The following is a 17,822-nucleotide window of genomic DNA, read 5'->3' on the forward strand; positions in this document are numbered from 1 at the left end:
GCATAGTTACAATTCCATTTAATTCTATGCTATCTACCTGGAGTTAGAGTCAGATCCCACATGTTACAAACTCGGTCCCACATGAATGCCCCCTATTTCAGAGGCCAGTCCTAAATTGGGCTCCCCAGAACTTCTGGCCAGTTGACTATAAATTAGAGGTTCCCATGACCCCCTCCTTGGGTTCAGTCATTTGCTAGAGTGGCTCACAGAACTCAGGAAAGTGTTTTACTTATATTTACTGGTTTATAATAAAGGATATTATAAAGAATACAGCTGAATAGCCAGATGGAAGAAATGCATAGGGAAAGGTATGTGCAAAGGAGCACAGAGCTTCCATCCCCAAGCACCTCCATGTGTTCGGCAACATGTAAGCTCTCCAATTGCAGTCCTTTTTGGTTTTTATGGAGACTTCGTTACGTAGGCATGATTGATTGAATCATTGGCCAGTGGTGGTTGAGTCAACCTTCAGCCCCTCTTCCCTCCTGAGGCTATTTAGGAGTCTTGGGCCACCAGTCATTACCCTTCTAATAGATTTATCACTTTGGAGATTCCAGGGATTTTAGGAGCTCTGTGTCATGAAATGAAGAAGAAACAAATGAATACCAAATACATATTTCTTATTCTAAAGCACAATATCACAGAGGAAAAGAGAGTCAGTATCCTCATTTTATAAGGGAGGCATTTTATAAGACACAAAGAATCTAAGTAATTTGTAGAAGGTCACTCAGATAGAAAGTGAAGAGCTGAGTTTTGAAAACCCAGATTCTGGACTCAATCATTACTCTATGCTGTATTTGTTCTTAGAGTATATGATATTATCTCTGTGAAAACAGTTAGACTCTGGCATTCTATAACTGTTTTCTGTGATATGTACTCTATCTTGTCTTTCTTTGCTTCACAGAAATGTAGGTACTATTTTCCCCTAAGTTGTTAATACTCAGATAAAGGACAAGCACCTATAGGAAATACCAAATTATAAATGTCCAATACATTTTTATATCACATCACATAATGTGACACATTAAACAGTTGTGGAATGTCAAAAAGTGGCATAATAGATGACTTGGGAATGTAGAGTGACAGGTTGTCAGTACAATTGTGCCAATTTTTTGTGATCATGGTAAACTCTGGAAAATTTCATTTCTGGTTTTGCAGATTGCCAGCACATTGACATTTCCTGTATGGTTTCCCAATGGGAAGGACAGAATTGTATTTAGCCAAATCTGACAATTTTCCTTAATGGAAATTGAAGGGGCTAAAATGCCTACTTGGATATAGGCTTCAATTTTTTGAAGATAATTGTTTTCCTTCTTTGTTCCTGGGATATAGAGGCAGATCAGGTCGTTTTTCAGGATACTAAATTGTAGAAGTAGGCACTTATTGAATCAAGCCATTCAAATACAAGTTGAGTAAGTGCTCAGAGTACGTGTCTATACTTAGGACAGGGTCCTGTACATTGTGGGGGTGTTTAGCAGTTTTGCCGTCATCTGCCCATGAGATGACAGTAGCAAACCCCATCTTCCCTGTGATTATGACAACCAAAAATGTCTTCAGACTTTGCCAATAAATTGCCTTTAGATATAATCACTGATTTAGAGCAATAGAATGTTTGGCTCTGTAGGGTAAATGAAATGCATCTGATAACAATAACTTAAGCATACCCTGAGGATGACCCTGTATGGCAGATGCACCTGAATGTGTGTTCCCAGCTAAGGAACCCGAGAATGACCAACAGAGAAATTCATTCCTTGTCTATGAGGAACATCTGAGCCTTCAGCTTCTCTATTGGAACTCAGGCCATACATGGGCTCAAGACCCCAAGTTTTGGGCTGAATGAAGGTTGCCAGGTGGAGGTTGTTTTGGAAAGGTTGCTAAGTGAAAATGCTATATAAACTGCACGCCCTTTGCAAATGGTTGCAGTTTTCCTGCCCAGTCCCCTGCCACTGGACTGTGGAGTTATCTCATTTAGCCCACTGCCACTGGGCTGTTTGTAAGGCGGTTCTCCTGTCCAGCCCAACACCACTGGACTTGCTCCGCAGTATGTAAGGCTCCAGTAAAATCCCATGTCTTGTTTGCTGTCCCTGGGTCTCTTTTTTCAGTTTCTTGAACCTACCTGGTGCCATCCCCTTTGGAGTCGATAGGGGTTCAGCGTGACAGGCTCTTTGTTGTAAATATTTGAGACTGATGATATCTTTGCACATATTTGAAAACTTTAGATTTGAGGATAGTAACTTATGGGCCACAATGCCAACTACAGCTCCGGTAATATTACAGTATGATGGTTTTTAATGTGTTCCCTGGACTAACATTATCTTTTACAAATAAAATCAAATCACATCACTGGCACAGTGTTTGAGATGTATTCTTTTCTCATTTTAAGGTTTATGTAAGTAATCTCTCCAAATAATTCTTAATAGCTGACAGATGAAGAGTCTTTTATATTACAGGATGCTTTCAACTCAGTCTTTAATTTCCCCAGTAACTCTGAGAAGAGTTTTTATTCACCCATTTGTTGATTAGAAACAGAGACTTAAGAAGAGTAACTTCTGTCTATTGTGAGTTAGAGAGTTCAGAAAATACCACTGTTCTGAGTAGTATTAGGTGAGAAGAGTTTTCTTGCTGATTAAAATCCTCAAGTAAAGCTCTTATATATAAGACTTTTTCCTATCCTCGAGAGCAGTGTCAAAGGCTCCTACCTGTTTCTTTCTCCTCATCTCCAAATTCTAAACCATGTACTGCAGTTTCCTATGTTGATGTCACTGGTTGTTCACCCTGGGACGTCCTATAGACTGGAGCATCTGTCTCTATCCTCTCCAATGAGCTGCCCTGATTATGTTACATCAAGACAACTTGTGAAGCTCAGCATCTCAAGTTTCTGGCCTTACAACTGATAAGCAGCATAAGCCATTCCCACTGCTGTTCTCAATCACCTCCCTGTCTTAAATAGATTCATAGATCCCTAGACTCTTAAGTGTCTTCCAGACCTGTTTATCTTGTAGTCAAGACCCGGAAATTAGATTTCCAGAAAAAAAAAACTCTTCAAGGCAGATTCTTCAAGGTGATGGTGCCTGTGTCACCTTGATAGGAAACCTCCTACACTGTGTAATACTGTCATCTCAAGGAGAGCCACTGTTCATTAGCTTAAATTGTCAGCTTTATGGTTCAGTGAAATAAATATACATTTTCCCTATGGTAATGACTTTTTTCTCACTTTGTGAGAGCTGTAGGGACCCTTGTTATCAAGAGATAATCATATTCTAGTGGTGCTACTTATTGTGCCCAATGAAAGTCCCAAGGATGTGATTATCTCTTAATAACTCTAAAGCCTGTTATACATCATCTTGTATTTTGTTTATTCTGAGTGTGTGGTGGAGAGCCCATGAGTGATCTCTGTGGTTGATAGTATTCGTTGTGAAATGATAAAAGAATCAAATGACCATTTGTTTGCTTGTAGCTAGACAGCATAATTAGAAATGCATCCCAATTCCGATTGAAAAATGCATTTAAATGTAATCTCTTGCTTAGTATTAGTTTAATAACCCTGATGTTAATACTAAATTATATCAAGCAAAGCTAATGGAAATTCTGAAAATAAACATGGATAATTTAATATCTACGTGACCTTTACCTCCTACAGAAAATTCAGGTTGGGTTTTAACTACCGGTGAAGGAAGTAGACACCCATGAGAAATACTTGCTGATTCTGTAATGGAAAATGCCATCAGTAAGTTAAGCAAAATAGGAGAGATATAAGGAAAAGCCTATTAAATACAATGGCCTTTTAGAATATGGACAGTTGTTAAATGCTAACTCTTACCTCTCACTTTATGCTATCCTTTGATGTTCAAATAATGTTAATAATAACAGGTATCATTAGTTGAATACCTGCTATAGACTGGATTTGTTTCGTATTATTTTATTTATTATTATGATTATTATTATTGAGATGGAGTCTCACTCGGTCACCCAGGGTGTAGTGCAGTGGCAGGATCTTGGTTCACTGCAACCTCTGCCTCCCAGGTTCAAGCAATTCTCCTTCCTCAGCCTCCTATGTAGCTGGGATTACAGGTGTGTGCCACCACATCTAGCTAATTTTTTGTATTCTTAGTAGGGACAGGGTTTCATCATGTTGACCAGACTGGTCTTGAACTTCTGACCTCAAGTGATCTGCCCCCTTCGGCCTCCCAAACTGCTAGGATTACAGGTGTGAGCCACGGCAGCTGGCCCATTTTATCTTTAGAAGAACCTTTCAAGGTAGATAATTTTGGCCGTGTTTTACAGATGATAAAAACAGACTATAAGAGGTTACATAACTTGGTTGAGTTCATGCAGCAAATAAGTGGTAAAGCTTAGACTCAAATATGCCTTTAGAACCTATATTTTATCCACTGATTATTTAAAGGCATAATGTACAGAGTGACTAAGCACAATTATAGGAGACTTGTAATCAATGGTGATCATATGCACATTTATTGTTAGGCGAATCCAGGTGTGACTCTAATGGGCAAAGTACAGAGATCACTCTTTCTTCCCTCCTAATCTTACATGCTATGTCTGTGAGAACTGAAAGCTTTAGAGATGCCGCATCTGGGTTTGAACATGTTCATTAGAATTATTTTCATGCTCTTACCTGTCGCTTGGGAAGGGTTGTTTTTGTTCTTAATAAATAACCGACACACCTTTTGGTTTTGAGTTATTTGGAAAGGGTCTAGATGAGGGCTGTTTGTTCCCTAGGGTAAAATCATCCTTTTTGACCTAGGCCTTGACAGCTGCTGCATCTATTTGCTATTAGCTGCGAAACTCTGCAGTCATTCATGGATTTCTGGTTCTGTAAAATTGCGAGTACATTTATGTTGACAGCAGCTGATTTGTTCAAAGATTGGACCCAATCTTTCTGGGCAGAGGGAGATTCATCTGTTTATTCACTTGGTTGTGTATTAATTTCCTGCCTATTTTCACATGTGATTTTATTTAGTTTATAATAAAAACTTTAACTTAGGATAGGTACAAGTTATGGATTGAACATGGAAAGTTTAGTGAATTTTTCATGATTAAAAAAATTATAATGTTACTTAGCATTTACTGTTTGCATAGTATGAACTGGGCACTGTTCTCATGGATTACATCAGTCTTGCCTCAAAACAACAGCTAAAGGTAGGAATACAATTATTAGGCTCATTTTATTCGAAAGGAAGCTGAGCTTAAGGAAGGTGGGTAAAATGAAAGGTCTTGCCTTGTGTTCGCCTCTAGGGAGAGACTATTAGCCAATCAAGTGCAATAGATTCAGTATCTCTCCCCCTGTAAAGCAGCACAAAAGTGGCCAAGAAAAAAAATCCTGTGTTTTTTTTTTTTTTTAACCTTCTTTCAAGGTGTGAAATTGGATATCTATCTGCTTGAATCATCTCTGTTCATGCTGGCTAATCTGAGATGGGAAGTTTTAACTATGTCTACTTTTTCCCTTAACAAGAATATGGCAACTCAACATTTTTCCAGTGAGGTGTGAATAAATAATTCCTGCTTATATAATCAGGAACCTCTCAGCATTAACTGAGGCATCATTAGATACTTCCTTTTAAGATCAGTTATGAAAACCCACTGTGAAAGTGGAACTTATTTTGGCATAACCCTTAGTTTATATTAACTAAGACTGTAAGTTGGATCTATTCACTCATTAAGCATACATTAAGCACCTGTTTTAGACCAGGCTGTACTAGCCTCTACGCCTTCAAATGGAGGAATGAGACAACACAGGTACATACTTTCCCACAGTAAAAGTTATGTGTGTTTTGGGGTGAATGGAACAGCGATAAACATTTCGTGATGAGTGTTACGCTAAAAACATGTGCTGAATGTAGCTGGAGCACAAGATCCATTATGGTCCTGAAAAGTTACGGTTTTATTAAAAGGATTATGCCAAAAGTAATATTCTCTTACTGTTCTACATACATTTTGATGACGTTTGTTGTTTGTTTGGGTGAGGGAGGTGGCAAAGTAGAGTAGTAATTTTATTTTGACAGCAAATCCCAGGAGGTCAGGAACCTTGGTCTGTTTCTTTTCTCCTAGTAAATACTTTTTGAATAAAAAAATTAATGTCAATGTAAAAGCTATTGGTCTATGATAGTAAAGGAACAGTTGATTATGATTCATATTCATGAGTCAGGAATTTTTATATATGGAAGTTTCCTTACCAATTTGTAAGTTGTTAGCATAGCAGGGTGGTTTGTGACTTATTTCTATTAATTGCTCACTTATTTGTCTCCCTTATTTCTATAGGCACAAAGCAAGGACTTTGTATTACAGAAAACTTAGCTTCAGTGGGCTTATGATTTCTTAACTAGTAACCATTTAGTTGTAATATACAGAAACTTAAACTAGCTCACATAATAAGGATTGTTGAAACCATATGCCAGGAGAAATGATAGCCATCTAAGCACAAAAAAAATTATAGGTAAAACCTAACCTCATGGGGACTTGACTTAGGACGTCAGGAAATGTGGCTGCCCCTCAACTTTTACCCTATTTTCAATTCTTCATTTCTCATGTGGATCAGGCGTAAGGATGTATGTAATCTTAACTCTGGTTTTCTCTAAAGTCTTATTTTTTCTGGTTCTCTCAAGACTGGCTTCTTTAACAATAATTCCAACTTTACATGCCTCAAACTCTCAAGTGTTGCAATTCAAAATCTCTGAGAGAGCATCTTGTTGACTTAATATGGGTCAAGTGTTAATTGATGGATCAATAGCTGTAGCCTATTAGGTTGAATCACATAGACCATAGGGCTGTTCTTTTCAGGAGCACCAGGTGGGATGCATTCTTTACGAAGGAGATATCGTTTCAGAGGCCTTCTTGGGGTCAGTCCCATATATTCCTCCTCACTCTTCTTACCTTTCCATCCTGCTTTCTATTCTCTTTGACATTGCTCTTTGCTCTGTCGTAGCTAACTGACCTGATAAATGCATTCATGATATGTTAACTCACCCAACAGATAAGTTCTTTTGGCCAGGATTCCCTCTGGATGCAATTAAAAAAATCAAAGGAGTGAATTTAATAATGTTTTCTATAATGGGCAAGTATTTGGGAGCATATGGTTTCTTCTGGTGATGATAGTGCTTTCTGTGTGTACAGTCGCCATTCATGAGACTATCCATAATGTATGAGAATCTCTCGCCAATGTTACTACTACTAGTGGATACTGTATCTAGTGGCTAAACTGAATAGCTAGTCTGCACTATGTAACTTAATTATTAATTTGAGGATTGAAATAATTCTTTGAGGATGAATACTGTTATTGTCCCCACTTTAAAAGTAGAACTGAGGATTATATCAATTAAAGAATTGCTCAAGATCACATGATTAGTAAAAAATTGAACCAATATCCCATCCCAAGAAATTTATCCCAGAGCTTATGCTCTCAAACAAGAGGAACATAATTATTTTAATGAATAAAGTTATAACTTAAATTTTCGTTTCAAGTATTATTCCACTGGACAGGGTAAATGTAATCTCCACCTTCTTTCTGTGAAGAGGAAAAAATATATATGACAAATTTTTAGTAATATTGGAAAAAATGAAAAAAATTGACAAATGTCTGTAGGATTATGACAATTTTAATTGTTATTGATAGGTGGGCTGGAGTTGCAAATGATGCCAATAGCTGTAAATAGAGCTTTAGTTTTACATCAGTTGCTGTCCTTAATGTAAGAAAGATATGTGTTTAGATACATACTAAACTTTTGTAGCCAGCTCATATATATACAGCTGGTAACTGACCATATTAAAACCAAACAGATGGTGATGTATTTGTGATTCAGAATTAAAGTGAATATATAATTTTTCATACTCCATAGGAAACATTTTCTTACACACATCATCATTTATGGAATTTTACTTGTTTTAGGGGTATATGAGAAAGGTCAGGGATAATTTTATATTTCTGAATATATTAGCAATATGAAGAATATCTGTTTAGTCCCTACCTTCTGGTTGTTATTGATATTATCCTGAGAGTAAAGATAGTCAGGTATTTAATATAGAGGTGAATTATTTTGCAATTCAGCCAGAGAAGGCATACACTTAATAAAAGATGATGTATTTATGGCTAATCAAGAAAATATAATATTTTTATCCCAATCAATTATGGTATATTTAAGAATAAGCCAGAGTAGAATTGTACGATTAAAGATATTTCTGATTCACTAATCTATATTATATATATCTACATAAAATTGGATTTTCAGTATTTAATTAACAAAGAAGTGATCTACAGCAGAAACTTGGTTAGAGGATACACATATGAATAAACATGAAAATATAAATATATACTTTTATTCTAGGTAAAAGTAAGTGGTGTGTGTATATATATATATAATTTTTTTAGGGAAAATAATAGTTCTTCAGGAAAAATTCTGAGACAAAAATTATTTCACAATTAAAGTTTAAGTTGGTAGCTTTAAGAGAGTGTACAATTTACGTGAAGAGTGTTTGTTTTTGTTAGGTACCCTCATTTTATGTATTCATATACCTAACAAAAATTATAAGACATCTCCATTTATTGCTCAATTTTTATTATTTTAAAATCCTTTTAATGTACCCTCTTAAGAAATTGTCTCTTTTATGGAGTCTGAATGCCATAAAATATTGCAGGCTTCTAGAGCCATCATACTAACAAGGGAAAGATAGAGTGGTGATGGTTTTGTCAAAAGTCACTCAGCTCATAGGAGGCAAGGCGGAGAATGGATCCTGGATCTTAATCTACACAATTCTATTAAGCTGGAAATCCATACCAAATGTATTTAATTTTTACTTCCTCCTAATCCAATATAATTTAATTTTAGAAAGAGAAGATTACAGGTAAGCATCTCCTACACATAAGCCGATCTATACTTGGAAAAAACCATATTTATTTGTGTATTTTTCTCTTTTTATTCTAGAAATCACTGACATAGAGTAACTCCACAGCATGTGTCTCCAAGAGTTTCCCTAAAAGGTAAGCTTCCCACAAGGGAAGATTTTTCTTATGTGTAGTTCACCTTGATTAGCATCCTTAGTTTCTATGGAAACATTGAAAACCTTCCCTTACAGAGTGATAGCATGAGATTGTTTTTGATGTTTTTATGAATGTTGAAATTAATGAAAGTAGTGAAGTTCCATAAATTAAAGCCTGAAACTAAGAAATAGAGACTATTTCCATTTCTCTCTGGAGAAGATACTTGAGGTAGGTTTTCTGTACTTTAGATTAATTTGGTAATTCAAAAATGTTTGAATTTGTAATCATAGAAATTGGGAATAAAGTAAAAGTTGTTGCACTTTTGTCAAATGGTTTTATAGGAGAGGATGTTTTAGCAGTCAAACCAACACAAGTATTAAGTTAATGCAGTCCTATAAATACTCAGGTCTTGAAGCTTTCGAAGGGATAAAACATGAAAAATGTAACTCACTGTCTACAATGTATGCAATTTTTTTCTATAGATCTAAAACAGTAAAATGAATATGTTTTACTTTCCTGACGCTGATCTAATAAAGTAATCGGTGGCTTAAAACAATGGAAATGTATTCTCTCACAGTTGTGGAATCTATAAGTTTGAAATGAAACTGTCGGCAGGAACATGCTCTCTTGAAGGCTCTTAAGGAGGAATCTTTCTTTCCTTCCTCTAGCTTCTGGTGGTTGCTGGCAATTTTTGGTGTTCCTTGGCTTTTAGATGCATCACTCAAATCTCTGCCTCTATCTTCAGTTCATGTGGTTGTCTCCCCTATGTGTGTCCAAATATTCTTCTTCTTAGGAAGATACCAGTCATTGAATTAGGGACCATGCTAATCCAATATGATCACATCTTAACTTGATTTTTATCTGTAAAGACCCTTTTTAAAAAGTCACATTCACAGATTTTGGAGATTAGGGTTTCAACAGATCTTTTAGGGGCATCTAATTCACTCATAACAGTATCCCTTAAAAGAGAGTCTAGTGACATTAAAGTTAATTATTGTTAAGAAGGTGTTTATGGGAAAAAAAAATCATAACATGGGGTGGAGGAAGGTGTCATTCCGTTGGTATACATAAAATGTTGTTTATTTTAATGATATAATAATTATCTTTTGATGGCCAACTTTTCTCCCAAGCAAGATAAAACTTAAATATTCAGTACAGGGTTTGATAACATTGGGTAAAATATTAGTGTATAATTCTGATTCTCAGATTTTTAACACCCTCAATTAAAAAAAAAATAGTAATCCTGGACAACAGTGAGACCCTGTCTCTATGAAAAATAGAAAAATGTATCTGGATATGGTGGTGCATGCCTGTAGTCCCACTGCTGGGGAGGCTGAAGCGAGGGGATCGCTTGTGCCTGGGAGGTCAAGACTGCAACGAGTTCTTATTGCACCACTGCACTGTAGCCTGGGTGACAGAGCAAGACCTTGTCATAAATAAATAAAAAATATATATATACACACATATATAAAATACATATTTATGACATATATGATATATATTTATATATTTATTTATATATAAATACATGTCATAAATATATGTATTATACACACACACATATATATAAAGAGAGTGTGTCAGAAATTTATTTCACTTGATTCCTCAGATCTTTTTCATAAGCTAAGGTTGAGTAAGGTATTTTTTAAACAATTTGCTATTGTTCTGTAACAAACCATCCCAAAACTCAGTGGCTAAAAATAATAACTGTTTATTATTTCCTATGAGTCTGTGGGATCAGCTGCTTGAGTCTTCTTATCTGGAACAGACTCTGCAGTATTGACTGGGTATGTTCCTAGATCTGAGCGCAGCTCTCAGGTCAGTGCAAGCTGTTCCACGAGGTCCCTGTCCTCCAGCAGAAAGCAGGTTTCTCAAGGCAGCAACATTATTCCAAGACATTCTGAGTGTCCTCAAGCTTGTTTAGATGTGCTGTATTTTCCCTTGCTTTTACTTATTCTGTTCTTTCTCCTTGGAATATTCTGGGTTTTTTTTTCCATCTTTGATCAACTCTCTTTATTGCACTTGAAAATTTATTTCCTTTATGGAGACTTCTCTGGTTTCTTTTTTATCCTATTCATTCATATATCTTTGTGTAGCTGAAGATATTGAACTCAAATGCCTGTCAGGGTGAGGTTTCCCTCTTGTGCCAACATCATTGTAAATAATATGATAATCACATTGTCCTGTAATTGCTGGCTTAATTATCTTACCTTCCCACTTTGGACTTCTGAAGCCAGGGATTGCATCTTCTTGTTCTTCATGGTATTCCAAGAACCTAGCAGTGCATGCACAGAGAATGTCTTCCATAACTATCCATGGAAAGAAGGAAAGATCTAATGACATCTTCCCTATTCTAAATCCTCTCTTAAAATATAAGTTGTTGAACCTTTCCAGAGTGTGGACTGAAAGGCAGGAGGTAGGTTCCTTCCCATTTTGATGATGCCCCTTGGGCTCTACTCAGAGAGGGCCCAGGCACCCTCTGGTGCCGCCCTGGCCTTTCTTCCTCTACCACAGATTGTAAAAATTGTAGTCTGTGGGACAGAATATCCCCAAAACAGTTAATGTGGTTTACATATTAGCTCTTTTTAACGTAGTAATTTCAAAAATAAAAATGAAGTTTAACTTGTTGCCAGCACTTAAAAATTCAGAGATTTTACATAAAATGATGTTTTAAATTCTCTTAAAAGAAATGATAATAACTTTCTATCCTGGACAGTGCATTTCCAGAGGACAAAGAGGGCTTAGCTGAACAGTAGAAGCCTTCCAATGCCCTCTCCAGTTTGTCACACTATGTCATTTGTTATCTATCTAGCCCCAGTAGGCGCTTGAGTTCAATATCCTTAGCTACCCAAAGATACAGGGATTGATACAATGTGGAGGCTTAGCTTTGCTTCTAAATGTCTGAACAAGGAAGGGTCAGTGGCTGAATGGGCCATTTAGTTATTCTTATTATATATCCATCACCTAAGTAGAAATAATTTTGGCTTTGTTTTCAAAGCTCTGTGCTTGAATCCCTGCATCTAATATTTGAACAGATAACCTAACCTCTCTGACCCTCTTTTTTTACCCATCTGTAAAAAGGAGACTGTGATATTCTTCATAGGCTTGGGTCATGTTAGGTTACTTTATTAATGCCAGAAAATATAGTCTAACCTGCACACATAGGGAAAACAGAAGAAGATAGTTACATTCTTCTTTTTCTGAATTGGTACAAATAATTTTCATCTTTTGTTAAGGTACATTATCAATTAAAATACACTAGGAAAATGAACTACTGATATATGCAACAACTGGGATAAACCTTGAAAATATTATAAATAAAAGAAGCATGACACCAAAGGTCATATATTATGTGATTCCATGTTGATATGATTTGGCTGTGTCCCCACCCAAATCTCATCATGTGGTTCCCATAATCCCCACCTGTCATGGGAGGGACCCGGTGGGAGGTAAATGAATCAAGGGGGCAGTGACCCTCATGCTGTTCTTGTAATAGTGACTGAGTTCTCATGAGATCTGATAGTTTTAGAAGGGTCTTTCCCCCCACTTCACTCTCATTTTTCTTCCTGCTGCCATGTGAAGAAGAATGTGTTGGCTTCCCCTTCCACCATGATTTTAAGTTTCCCGAGGCCTCCCCAGTCATGCTGAAGTGTGAGTCAATTAAACCTCTTTCCTATATAAATCAGTCTCAGGTATGTCTATTTTAGCAGCATGAGAATGCACTAATATACACGTATAGGAAATACCTAGAATAGGCAAAACTATGGAGACAGAAAGTAGATTAATAGTTTCCAGAAACTAAGGAGAGATGCAAGTAGGGAGTGATTGACTACTAATGGTCACAGGATTGATTTTGGGAGATGATGAAAATGTTTTGGAATTAAGGAGTAGTGATGCCTGCAAAACCTTGTGAATACACTAAAAACCACTGAATTGTGCAGTGAATGGTGAATTTTATGCATCTCAATAAAGTAATAGATAAGGAAATCTGTTTTAGGAAGACAAAATTTCATCTTCAGCTGAGGCAGGAGAATAGGATCTGGAGGCAGGGTAAACCTAAGGGCAATTTGCACTGACTTCCTAGAACTGAATCCAAAGGAAAACCTCACCTCCCGCAACCAGTTAACAAAAGGATTAGAGACTATTCCCTTTGCACTGCATTGCCCATGAAAAATGGAAAGTACTTCTTATTGATCCCCTCTTCCTGCAACCAATCACACTGGTCAAGGGCCAAGTCTTCATGTGTAATAACTTTGTAACTTCACTTCAGCCTCTAATTGGCCCCCTCCTGCAACCAATCAGACATTTGTATAAGGTGTAACTTTGTAACTTCACTTCAGTCTCTGATTGGTCACTCTCTGCAACCAGTCAGACTGGTCATGGGTCACTCCTTCATATACATAGTGTGTAACCAAGTAACCAATGGGAAACCTCTAGAGGGTAAACCCCAGAAAATCCTGTAACCAGTGCTCTTCAGCTACTTGCTCAAGATTGCTCCCACTATGTGGAGTACACTTTAATTTCAATAAATCTGTGCTTTCATTGCTTCATTCTTTTGTTGCTTTGTTTGTGTGTTCTGTCCAATTCTTTATTCAAAATGCCAAGAACCTAGACAATTCATAGTCAAGACCTTCCACTGGTAACATAGCTATGGTGACATTCTCAGTCTTTTTTGCACTGCTATAAAGGAATACTTGAGGCTGGGCTATTTATAAGGGAAGAGGTTTATTTGGTTCATGGTTCTTCCGGCTGTACAAGAAGCATGGCACCAGCAACTGCTGGTAAAAGGAAACTTCCAATTATGACAGAGGGAAAAGGGGCAGCAGGCATGCCACAAGGTCAGAGAGGGAGCAAGAGAGAGAAGAGAGTGGCCAATCTCTTTTAAACAAATAGCTCTTGCACGAACTAATACAGCAGGAATTTACTCATTACCCATGGAAAGGCACTGAGTCATTCATGAACAGTCTTCCTCCATGGCCCAAACACCTCCCACTAGGCCCCACCTCCAATCTCGGTGTCAGATTTCAAGATGACATTTGGGATTGACAAACATCCAAACTGTATCAGCGATATAACAAAATAAGCAGATTGTCATTCAAATCCATGCACACTGCCCGCCTGAGAGTCCTGTCCGACCTGACTGCCAAGGTCAAAGGCCAGGTCAAATTTTTTTTTTTTTAGATGGAGTCTAGCTCTTTTGCCCAGGCTGGAGTGCAGGGGCGTGATCTCGGCTTACAGCAACCTCTGCCTCCTGGGTTCAAGCGATTCTCCTGCCCCAGCCTCCTGAATAGCTGGGATTACAGGTGCCTGCCACCACGCCCAGCTAATTTTTGTATTTTTAGTAGAGATGGGGTTTCACTGTGTTGACCAGGCTGCTCTCAAACTCCTGAACTCATGATCTGCCCACCTCAGCATCCCAAAGTGTTAGGATTACAAGCATGAGCCGCAGTGCCTGGCCGAAGTCAAATTTTTAAATGTCAGGATTCATAGTTTCATGCTGAGATTCTGAATGATGGGGTCAGACAGGAATGAGTTTGTATTCTAAATATTTCACTGAATACCTCTCTCTTATTTCTCAAAATGTGAAATAAGGGTACTGATTAGCCCTTTTGTTAGCTTAGGAAAAATAAATGTCATGAACCTGTTGTGGTGCCAGTTAGGAAATAGACCCTCCATAATTGATACTTTTGTAATTAGTATTATTTGGTTGTAAATATTAGGCTATCACATTAGATTTTTGGCAGCTCAACTGTTCCAGGGTTGGCTTTTCTCTTTCTGGCATCTTAGCCAGAAAGAAAAGAATGGCTAGAATTTCTGTTAGCACTTAATTAATTTAATCAGCCCCCGAGGGACTTTTGATGTAACAGGGAAATAGGTGACAGAGAAACATGAGTTTTATTCTTTCTATGTTCTCTTGGTAGTTGACAGAGCCTTCCCTAGCAGAGGTAACATTACCTGTGCTGAGAGAAGAGTATTAACATACTGTAAGTGAGATGTTAGAACTAAGAGAACACATCCCTGTGGCCTTATATTAGAATGTTTCATGCATATGCTTCTGAATACAATTTAAGCTGCTGCCAATAAGAAAATAAGCACTGCCTGAAAATGTGATTCGATTGTCCATCATTATTATTATTTATGATTTTTTTATCCTTTCAGTCACATTTTAGAGATTATTTTTAAAAAACCTTTGTTTTTAGAAATTGAAATGAAAATTATAATTGGAAATATAAAGGATAATTGTGTAATTCTGCGAAGTATTTTATAAGCTGTAATGTTAAGCAGAAATTTTTAATCTTAATTATGAAAAAAGTATGTATATGAATTGCTCCATTTGATCCAAGTGATGTTTATGCTTTTCCTTATGGTTAATGGAAAGTTTATGCTATGTTGAATAGCTAGAATATCAGGAGCATGAGTGTCATTTGTTCTCCCAAAAACTATTTTTTGGGAGGCTAAGTAGGTGCCACAACATGTATTAGGACCAGGTGATATGGTGCCAAATAATATATGTAAATCCCCTGGAATTTTGAGTTTGCTATCTAATAGAGGGACCAATAACATACAAGTAGAAAAAATACATATTGTGCTAAGTGCTGTAAAGGAAAGGAAGAGAATATTATGATCGGGAAGCAGAGGTTATAGTTCTGCACCACAACTAATTTATTGTGTGACCCTCTCATAGGCTACTTATCATGAATGGGCACCGAGTTTCTATTAATTTGACGAATTAATCCTTGGGCCATTATGGCATGATCCTGTTTTTATTCCTGGTAATGCTTGTTGACAAAATATTACTTCATTTAAATTAAATATGCCTGAGATTTCCCTTTTAATTTGTTTCCAGCCTTTATGTGTAATTTTAGGTGTTTCTCCTTTCAGCAGCATGTAGTTGGATTTTTTTTCAGTGTGAATTCTCCCCCCTTTTTTTTTACTAAGGGAGCTGAATTTTTTTGCACTTATTTTGATTCCTGAAATATTGTTAACATTCTTTCCATCACCTCATTTTTGTATCAGATTTTTTGTTTCTAAATGTTTCTCCACCTTCTACTAAATTAACTGATTTTCTTAATTTCGTTATTTCTTATTATTATTTCGGATTTTTCACTGTTTCCATTTTTAGTGTGCTCCACCAAATTTTAACCTTAGCAAAGTCAAATTTAATAATATTCTCAAATAAGATCTAACATTCTTTAACTCAAATTGTATCAAAGTTCCAAGTTGTTCTTCTATGCATATTATTTTAGTTCAACTTTTTCTTCCTCTTAGTAATTATTATTATATTTAATACAGTCAACGCTTAACTTACATAGGTTTTCTTATATATTGACCAGTTTATTTCTCATCACTGCTTCCAGCATCTCACTTCCTTTGAGTGTTAAGTTTCTTTTGCTCAAGGTACCCATTAAATTTTTAGTAGCTTCTGTTAATGGTAAGTTCTTTAATTTTTGTGTATCATTAAGTATTATTCTTTTGCTGTTATTTTTGAATAATGTTAAGCTAGGATTGTAATTCTTAGTTGATGGTATTTTCCCCTCAATACCATAAATATATTGTTCCATTGTTTTCTATCCTTTATTACTACAGATAATGAAATCTGCTGTTAGTCAAATTGATATTCTTATGTATGTGATCTTTTTTCTTTGTTCACTTTTAAGATATTTCTTACATTTGGAGTTCTGCAGTTCCACAATGATATGTCCAAGTATGCATTTATGTTTAGTTCTTCTCTTATGCTATTCTGTTTTTCAACCTCAGTACACACTTCTTTTTTCCAGTTGTGGAAAATTCTCATTTATTATTTATGTGAATATTGGTATTTCTAAGATTATTTTTGTTTTCTCTTTTCTGCATTCTTAAACATATTTCGGTCTGTTTCTTTCTCCTATTCATAACTCCTAGCTACCCTTTCACTTTTTTCTTTGTCTTCATTTTGCATTATAAGAAAATCCCTCTAGATTCCTTCAGTTTTTAAATATGTTGTTAATCAGTGTCTATTCTGCTACTTAACTTTTGTATCATTAGGATGCCTTGTTCACGCTGCATTAGCAAACAGCCCCAAGTGTCATGGATTAAAACAAGAAAAGTTTATTTCTCTTTCATGCAACTTTCTCAATGAAAGTTAACAGGGGACCTCTGTGTTGATGGAGGCACCATCTGGGAATGCGAAGGCAAAATAAAGAGAACCTGTGGAATCATAAACTGGCTCAGAAAGCTTCCTCCCAGAATTGACACATATCATTTTTCCTCATATTCCACCAGCAGAAGAAGCCAATAGATGACTCCAAAGACTGTAAGGAAATACAACCTTTTCTTTTCTTTTTTTTTTTTGAGAGAGTCTCGCTCTTTCGCCCGGGCTAGAGTGCAGTGGCACAATCTTGGCTTACTGCAACCTCTGCCTCCTAGGTTCAAGTGATTCTCCTGCCTCAGCCTCCCGAGTAACTGGGATTACAGGTGCCCACCATCACATCCAGCTAATTTTTGTATTTCTGGTGGAGACAGGGTTTCACTGTGTTGGCCAGGCTGGTCTCGAACTCCTGACCTCAGGTGAGCTGCCCACCGAGGCCTCCCAAAGTGCTGGGATTACAAGCGTGAGCCACCATGCCCGGCCAGGAAATAACAATCTTAATATGCACCTGGAAACAAAGGAGAACTATAATATTTATGAAAAGCACTGCATGGCTACTCCAAATGTTCTTTTTTTTTTTTAATTTCAATTTCTGGTTTTAATTATTAGAAGCTGTTTTTGGTTTATCTTTTTTTTTAAGTCATGTTTTCTTGTTTTATCATGGATTCAGTTCCTTTTTATTTGTAATTATTTTACATACTCGTAATT

The 17,822-nt window shown here is 36.6% G+C and overlaps 1 protein-coding gene across 1 annotated transcript in view; it reads left to right on the top strand.

Annotated features, from left to right (window-relative positions):
* The window catches only part of CNTN4 (contactin 4), a 1,034,898-nt gene that overhangs the window by 256,243 nt on the left and 760,833 nt on the right, over nt 1-17,822 (top strand). The window contains exon 2 of the mRNA XM_011996808.1: nt 8,931-8,986. The gene's annotated coding sequence lies outside the window, so the exon portion shown is untranslated. The remainder of the gene's footprint in view (nt 1-8,930; nt 8,987-17,822) is intronic.

The sequence above is a fragment of the Mandrillus leucophaeus genome, unplaced genomic scaffold (assembly GCF_000951045.1).
Source record: "Mandrillus leucophaeus isolate KB7577 unplaced genomic scaffold, Mleu.le_1.0 Scaffold525, whole genome shotgun sequence".
NCBI lineage: Eukaryota > Metazoa > Chordata > Mammalia > Primates > Cercopithecidae > Mandrillus > Mandrillus leucophaeus.